Source organism: Meles meles, chromosome 6 (assembly GCF_922984935.1).
Source record: "Meles meles chromosome 6, mMelMel3.1 paternal haplotype, whole genome shotgun sequence".
Taxonomy (NCBI): Eukaryota; Metazoa; Chordata; class Mammalia; order Carnivora; family Mustelidae; genus Meles; species Meles meles.
The window spans coordinates 7,882,967-7,891,603 of record NC_060071.1 but is presented as its reverse complement, the minus strand read 5'-3'; positions in this window follow the sequence as shown (position 1 = coordinate 7,891,603).

Sequence of the window (8,637 nt, the reverse complement as noted above, 5' to 3'; positions counted from 1 at the left end):
TGAGGCTGTCAACCGCTATGGTCCCTTTGTCTTGGGATGTAAGGATCTGCTGTGGAGGAAAGCCAGGCCTCTCCCTGGATGAGCATTTGCCAAATGAAGGAAGCTTTAAAGAGATTCTAAGGGAGCTGCAGAAATCAGAGTTAGAGCAGGACGAAGTGACGAGTCCACGGAACTTGCTGACATATTGGGGTTGGTATGTGTGTTTCTGGATATATGTGAATATGTGTGGGTGTGCATTTTGGGGTGCAGGTAGGTTGGGGAAAAACCAGGTTTTTGTTTTTATTTTAGATTCAAGTTAGTTGACATAGAGTGTAGCATTGGTTTCAGGAGTAGAATTTAATGATTCATCACTTACATACAAGTAACATCCAGGGCTCATCCAACGAGTGACCTCCTTAATGCCCGGCACCCCCTTTTCTCACCCTGTTCTCGGTAGTTAACAGTCTCTGATGGCCTGCCAAAACTAGATGCGCTTTCTGTGATCGATGGATGGGTGTGGGCTGCAGAGTGGACGTGAGCATAAGGTGTTCGCTGAGCTATTGGTAGAGAGGTGTCCGTGGAGTGACACACTGGATGTGTGTGGGTAGGGGTGGGACGTGGATGGGGGGGCACGTGAGAGTGGGCAGGTGGCGCTGTGTCTGCCTGCACACACTTGTGTGCGGGGGTGCAGGGAAGAAAGTGGAGCCCTGGAGCCTCCCGATATCAACATTCGAGAGAAACTCTCCCCTAGGCATCTGCTGAGTGCAAATGCAATAGACAGACCCAATGATTTCATAGATTCTAAATCAACAGAGGGTTAAATCAAGTTCATCAGAAAGAAAACAGCCTCTGCCGAGAGGGCGTGGTGCTGCGGAATCTGGCGGGGGGGCTGCTGGTCTTATCTTCCCCACCCAGAGGCTGAGCTTGAGTGTGTCCCCCGTGGGTCCTGCCGCCCTGTCCCCGGGAGCAGGGGTACCTGGGGGGGATCGGCGAAAGGAAGAAATGAATGGTGCTCCAGACGGTGGCCTGCAATGGTTGTGAGCAGACACACGGGGGGCTGAGGATCCTTTCCGTGGGGATGAGTGGGTGAAACGCAGCTAAGAGACACCCTCGCAATTATAGACTGTCACAGGGACAATTGCCTGGTATTTCACAAGCTCCCCACTCCTGGAATCCGGAGGACCTTGTTGGTGAAGTGAAGGAAGGGAGTGGCCTCTTCTTCGCCCTGGGAGTCAAACCGGCTCTGCTGCTTCCAGTGCAGGCGACCCCAATGCCCCGTCTGCTCTCAGCCTTCCCTGTCCCCCTGACCCGCATTCGGGAGACCCCCTCTCAGGGACAGTGGGTTCCTTATCCCAGGAGCTGTGGGTTCACAACACGGCTCCCATTCTCCTCACGGGAAAGTTTGAGGTCTCCTCTTGATAGTTTCAATTTTCCCCGCTGTGGCCCACGACATAGAGGAGATTTCTTTGGTGTCTTTTGCTCCCATCAGGGATTTCTCAGTGCCCATTCCGAGGCTTCAGAAGGCCAAAGGCGCCCAGCACGAGGGGTGGGGCGTTGCCAGGAAACAGGTGCATCCCCGCAGATGTGACAGGCCAGGTCGCCTCTCTCGAGACCCTCAGGTGCCCCATCCACCTTCGCTCTCCTCCCTGTCCCCCACCCACTCTCCCCACCAGCCACAGGGTGGACTCACGTCCTGTTCCCCCAAACCACCCCCGGCATCACCTAACAAACACAGTCTCAAAGGCCCAGGTCAGATTCTTCGTGTTTGCAACAGAAAAGCTGACACCCTTTACCTGACGTTCCTACTGTCCGGAGTGTCTATACAGGCTGGCATTCTGCCCCCATCATTGTTGTTGCTATTAATGTCATTATCGATACCCCTTTCTGCTCTGTCAAGACGAGTTTCTGCCTTGGGTTCCTGAGCCCTGGCTATGGGAAGACAAAAGAGGGAAGTACACAGTACAGAGATGGACTGTGGTTTAAAAGTGCCATGGGGCACCTGGGTGGTGCTGTCTGCTGAGTGAATGACTCCTGGTTTGGCTCAGGTCATCATCTCAGGGTTGTGAGATCGAGCCCCATGTAGGGCTCTGTGCTGGGCATGGAGCCTGCTCCCTAGATTCTCTCTCTCTCTCCTTCTGCCTCCCCCATTTAAATAAATAAAATTTGGGGGTGCACCTGGGTGGCTCAGTGGGTTAAGCATCTGCCTTCAGCTCAGGTCATGATCTCAGGATCCTGGGATCGAGCCCCATATCGGGCTCTCTGCTCAGCGGGGAGCCTGCTTCCCCCTCTCTCTCTGCCTGCCTCTGCCTACTTGTGATCTCTGTCAAATAAATAAATCTAAAAATTAAATTAAATTAATTTTAATGCCAAACCTATTGTACAAAAATATGCATATAATCTTTAAAGGACTCACTACCTTATACTGTGTTAAATTTATTGATGTTAAAAAAAAAAAAAAGAATTCATTAATGTCAATGTTTACCAAAGTCCAGTCCAGGGATCCCTTCTGGCCTACCTCCTGATTTTGTATAGCCCAAGAGCTAAGACCCATTTTGCCTTTTTTTTTTTAAATTGTTTTTTAAAAAATAATCACAAGAAGCGGCGCCTGTGTGGCTCAGTCTTTTCAGCGTCTGACTCTTGGTCTCAACTCAGGTCTTGATCTTTGGGTTGTGAGTTCAAGCCCCATGTTGGGCTTCATGCTGGTGGGAAGCCTACTTAAAAAAAAATCAAAAGAGGGCGCCTGGGTGGCTCAGTGGTTTAAGCCGCTGCCTTCGGCTCAGGTCATGATCTCAGGGTCCTGGGATCGAGTCCCGCATCGGGCTCTCTGCTCGGCAGGGAGCCTGCTTCCCTCTCACTCTCTCTGCCTGCCTCTCTGCCTACTTGTATCTCTCTCTGTCAAATAAATAAATAAAATCTTTAAAAAAAAAAAAAAAATCAAAAGAAAACTCTTTCTTGACATAGGAAAGGTACAAGAAATTGAAATCCTAGTGCCATAAACAAACTTTTGTTGGAACACGGTCACGTTCATTTGCTTTATCTTATCGAGGGCAGTTTTTAGAAGGCAAGTTTGAGTAGTTTCAGCAAAAACTATATGACCCCTCAAAACTGAAAATCTTCACTATCTTTACACAAAATGTTTGCTCACCGCTGATCTAATCCAATACCAATATTGCACTGTTTAAATTACTCTAGTTTTATAATATGTTTTGATACCGACAAGGCAGGTGAGCATTCAAGTTTTGTGGGAGAGGGAGGGAGTATGATGCTTATATCATTTGAGGGAACTGCTTTAAAACAATGAATACCAAATTGCAGTTAAAATTGGGTATAAAAATGAATATTGAGAATAAGAACAAAGGCCACAACAAATTAGCCATTTTTAAAAGTTTTCAAATGCTACACAAAATCCAGAAAAATAACTAGAATACACTATCTATGTTCATTAACTGACATACCTCCGTGGTACTTTTTTCCTACATTTTGGGCCCAATATACTTTTAGCACCCTGTTCACTTGACAATACTCTTTTAAGATTTTCTGCAGCGAAAATAAAAGAGTTATTCAAACTTTCCTCTCACATGGCTCATTCTAATTTATGGTTCTTTTTATTATTATTATTTTTAAAGATTTTATTTATTTATTTGATAAAGGGAGAGAGATCCCAAGTAGGCAGAGCACCAGGCAGATAGAGGAGGGAAAGCCGACTCCCTGCTGAGCAGAGAGCCCGATGCAGGGCTCAATCCCAGGACCCTGGGATCATGACCTGAGCCGAAGGCAGAGGCTTAACCCACTGAGCCACCCAGGCACCCCTGGTTTTGTATTATTATTGATTGCTTCAAAAAGTCTCTTCCAACAGTGTACCTCATAATTGGTAATGACGGGAAAGATGTAAGATTTCTGTCAAATTTGGAAAAAACTTGTAGCGCTTTCATTTATACCTAAACCGTAAGGTTTCCAAGAATTTCAAGTTTTCTCATGCTGTGATAAATCTGAAAAACTCTTTGAATTGACAACATTCCTTAGCCAGTTTCATGCAAATATTCTTGTTGTAATGGGACATTATAAATTTGTTATTTTTGTGGCTATTGACTTACTGGGTCAAATCAGCAATAAATGTAAATATTTTCCAGTGTGTGCCCATGCTCATCACCCTTATAGTTAGATTATCAAACAATCCATGAACTTTTTTGTAACTTCTATTTAAAACATATCAGTCTTGATAGAATTACGACTTTCTATATAATTTGGCAATTTTTTTGCTATACTTTGCTCCTTAGTTCTGTTAATTTTATAACTCAGTTTTATTGCTTTGGTTTCCTGCTTCATTTTTTCTCTGACTTCTTTATTCTGTAATAAATAAAGATGACAAAGTTTACCTTTTACATCCACCCAAATCAGAAGTCTATAATTTCTCACTATTTTATTAAAATGTTCCAAAATTTCTTTACGAATTGCAGTTAGAAGACTGTATCCAAGCTTTATCAAGTTTACAAATACATTTTGCATCTCATTTGCTTTTTGGTTTCTCTCTCCAAAATGAATTTGAGAGCGCTGGAAAGATCGCGGCAACTATGCTGCTAAGCTTGGGCACTGGGTTTGGGGTTCTGGGGAAAGCTGAAGTTGGGAAAGATGTGTGGGGTTTAATTTGCATACAGCTTGGTTACTGCAAAGCCAATCCCAGTATAACAAAAGCCTCCCAGGATAGGCATAATAGCGCCCCTGACACCACCAAGAATCTGTCCTGATCCAATACCACTAGACACAAGTTGAAAATCTTATGGAGGGAAAGGCAGAGCAGAAAGAGATTTGTGGTTAGAAAATCTGAATTTGGCAATTTTCACAGAAAGAGAAGACCACATAATTATGCAGCCAGGCTTTTCCTAGGTCTTTGGGAGAAATAAGGAAATCTGGGTCCTGAGGCTAAAGCTTCATTTGCTACAGGATAAGCACACCTCTGCAGGCAGGCAGGACATGTTTGCTCTCATTGTCCATTTTCAGAGTTGCATTGTCTCTACAAAGTTGCGTTTTCTATGCACTGGAGAGTCAGCCCGGCAAGCTCCATGAAACTCTTGTTAGGTTTCACGAGGATTGCATTTCAATTATAGATAAACTTGAATCCAGTTCTCATCCCTCCAGTACTAAATATTTCCACAGGAATAAACTCCATCTGTCCATTCCTCCAGGCCTCTTTTACATCCTTCAGTAAAATGTTGCATTTCTCACAATGTGTGCTTTGCAATTCCTGGTCTTCAGAACCCTGCTTTCTTTTGTGGATCTTGAATTGCATTACTAAACACTCTTATTAGTTCTAATATTTGTCAGGAGTCTTGGTAGAAGATTATGTTGTCTGTAGTAAAAAGGATATTTTTGTCTCTGCTTTTTTGATATTTAAAACCTTTTTTCCCCCCTTGTTTTACTTCATTAAATAGAGCTCCAAATACATCAATGCTTCCAGTCAATATCTTTATCCCAAAAAGAAAGTTGCTCTTCATTCCTGGTTTTCTAAGAGGTTTCGTTTGATGATTAAGGTTTTTTTAGTTTGCTCCAGATGAAGTAGAAATACTTTTACATGAATGATTTGATAGTTATCTAGCTGTGTTCAAGGGACAAGGCAAGCCTAGGATCCCCTTCCTAGTCCTTTATCTTAACTCACCCTCCTTAGGTGAATAAGCAGGTAATTTTCCTTTTGTCTATTAGTGTAGTGATTTTTATTAACAATTTTCTAGAGTTTATCTTTTCATTCCTTTCTCCACTTGTAATTTTTAATTCATCGGTAGCTTTGTCCTCCCTTTTAAAAAAAAATTATTTTTCTCTTTTAGAGAGAGTGTGGAGTGGGGCAAGAGGAGGGCGGGGGGGGGGGGTGGTGGGGAGAGATAAGCAGGCTCCAAGCCCAGCGCTTGTTAATATTTGATCTTTCTTATTAACTAATAAATGCACTTAAAGCTGCAGATTCTTCTCTGGCACTTACTTAGCTCCATGTTTCCTGCCCAATACCCCTGTTGGGGTTCATTTCCTGCCTTGACAAAGCAACAACCCATAAACAAGATACAAACACGGCAAGCCATGAAAGTCTTGTCTATGAAAGGACTGGTAAATTTGACTACGTCCATATTACAGCGGTCTCGATGTTCAAGTTAAAAGAAAAAACAGACTTGAAAAAAAAAATTTTCTTCCCATGGAAAAATAATTTAAAATCCATAATTTAGTAATGGTTTCTACAAATCAATTAAAAAAATAATCCAATATGATCCTGGGCAAAGGATACACACACGATTTCACGGAAGAGTAAATAAAACAAGTAGCCAGTAAATATAAGAGAAAAATGTTAATGTTCCAAGTAATCAGTTAAATGAAAATGAAAACACAGGCATGAAACTCTCTCACCCAATACATGGACAAAGAGAGAATCCAGATTGGATGGTAAGAGACGTAAAGCCCCAAAGACCACGTATAAAGAAAACTCAACAGCCATTCACAACAAAAACCCTCAGCGAGGCGCCTGGGTGGCTCAGTCCTTAAGCATCTGCCTTGGGCTCAGGTAATGATCCCAGGGTCTTGGGATAAGTCCTGAATCAGGCTCCCTGCTCAGTGGGGAGTCTGTTTCTCCCTCTCCCTCTGCCTGCCCCTCCCCTTGTTTGTGTTCTCTCTCCTTCTCTCTCTCTCAAAAACATAAATAAAGTCTTTCCAAAAAAGGAAAGAAAAAAGGAAAATAGCAAAATAAAACCACAATTAGATACTTCTCCTTGCCAGAATGGTGACATTTAAAATGACTGACAGCACCAAGTACTGATAAGATCGGGGAAAGAGTGGAATTCCCATACAATTAGTGGGAATATAAAAGGTACGATCACTTTGGGAAAAGGTCTATGATTTTCCCATAAGCATATGCCCAGTGATTCCATTACTACATATTGACACACGCGACATAAAAGTATTTGTACTTAACAACACTCGTACGATATTATTCATGGCCACTGTATTTCTAATACCCCTAATCTGGAAGCCACCCAGGTGTTCCTCAGCAGGAGGATGAGTAAAGACGTGAGGTATATTCATACAATGCAATAATGTTGACTGATGCCTGTGACTTCGTTGGTGAATTTCAAAGACCTTATTCCGAATGACAGGAGTCTTTACTGTAAGATCGCATTTACATGAAATCCAAGAAGAGGTTAAATTAATCTACTATAAACAATAACCCTCTGGAGGGTAGAGGCAATGACTGAGTGACAAGGGAACTTTCCGAGGTGATGTTTAAGTTCAGTGCCTTTACAGGAGTTTGGGGAAATCATTTACCCAAACTCGCGCATATTCAAGAATCACGTGTTTCGTGGTATATAAGCTTTACTTCAAAGAAAAAAGTCCTGTAAACAAACGACCAAATGCTGAAATATTTAGGGGGTGGACCCTGATATTGCAAATTCCTCTGAAGTGCACCAAAAAGGAGCCAAAGTAATGGATGAGGAGGACGGGTGAGTAGATAGATATCCGACAAAGCAAGTGAAGTAAAAATGTTCCTCGTAAAAGCTGGATGGTAGGTCTATGGGTACTCACAGTAAAATCCTTTAAGTTGTTTTCATTGTTTGAGACTTTTTATAAGAAAATGCTGAAAGAAACAAGGAAAGAAAAGGAAATTCCGTAAGCTCCTAAGCTTGACTCCCGTAGGAGCCCGAGCGGCAGCTGGCCCCAGCGGGGACCCCCCTTGCTGAGGAAGGAGCAGGGCTCAGCTGGCGTCCCAAGATGCTATCAATTCAGACAAAAGAGGCTCTTCCTTTCTGGGGTCCTTTCCTTTCGTAGAATGAGTTAGAATGCAATGGTTTTCTCTGACATTTAAGCGTTCATTTATGCCTTCAAAGTCATTAGAGGGATGGTACAGAAAAGCCAAGACACAAATGTGTTTGGAATTTGACAAATGCCTCTCTGTGGACCATAAGGGAGAAGCTAGAAGCCTGAGACGTGGCGCGCTTGGACAGAGCTAGTCAATTAGAGTTTTCAGAAGGAATAACCTGTAGATGTTAAAAAATTATAAATATATATAATTTTTATATATTTATGTTATATATAACATATATATATATATATATATAGACTCAGGCGGTCTCAGTGTTTAAAGCAGCACCACCAACAATTAACTCACAGTCCATAGGATTGAAGGCTACCTCAGACACCCAACAGGCCAGGCCGTGAGGCCACAGGGCAGACTGAGGCCTCTGACCCCTACAAAATGCAAGATTCATCTTTTGCCTTGAAGGCCTATGTTGGGAGCTGAAGCAGGAGCTTCTTGGGGGCAGGGTGTATATTCTAAGAGGCCTTTATCAGAGAAGTGAACCCATTCTTTGAAGCATTCCCTCCGCATACCGCTCACAGTTCCGTGGTTTACATGCACAGTGAGATATAGGTCAAGGTCATGATCATTTGTCTACAGGGCTGGATATTACCCCCAAGCCAGTGGATCATTAATTCAGGGAATCCCCAAGGTACCCCACCTCACTTAACCTGTCTTCACCACTCAAATTTCACTGAATTTCTTCCCGTTATTAAGACTGTATGAGATTAGCTGTTTTCAGATTCAATTTGAAATAATAGATTTAGAAATCAATTCTTCTCAATTATTCTAGCGAATTCCCAGAAACATGCTATTTGGACAACTTTCATCTA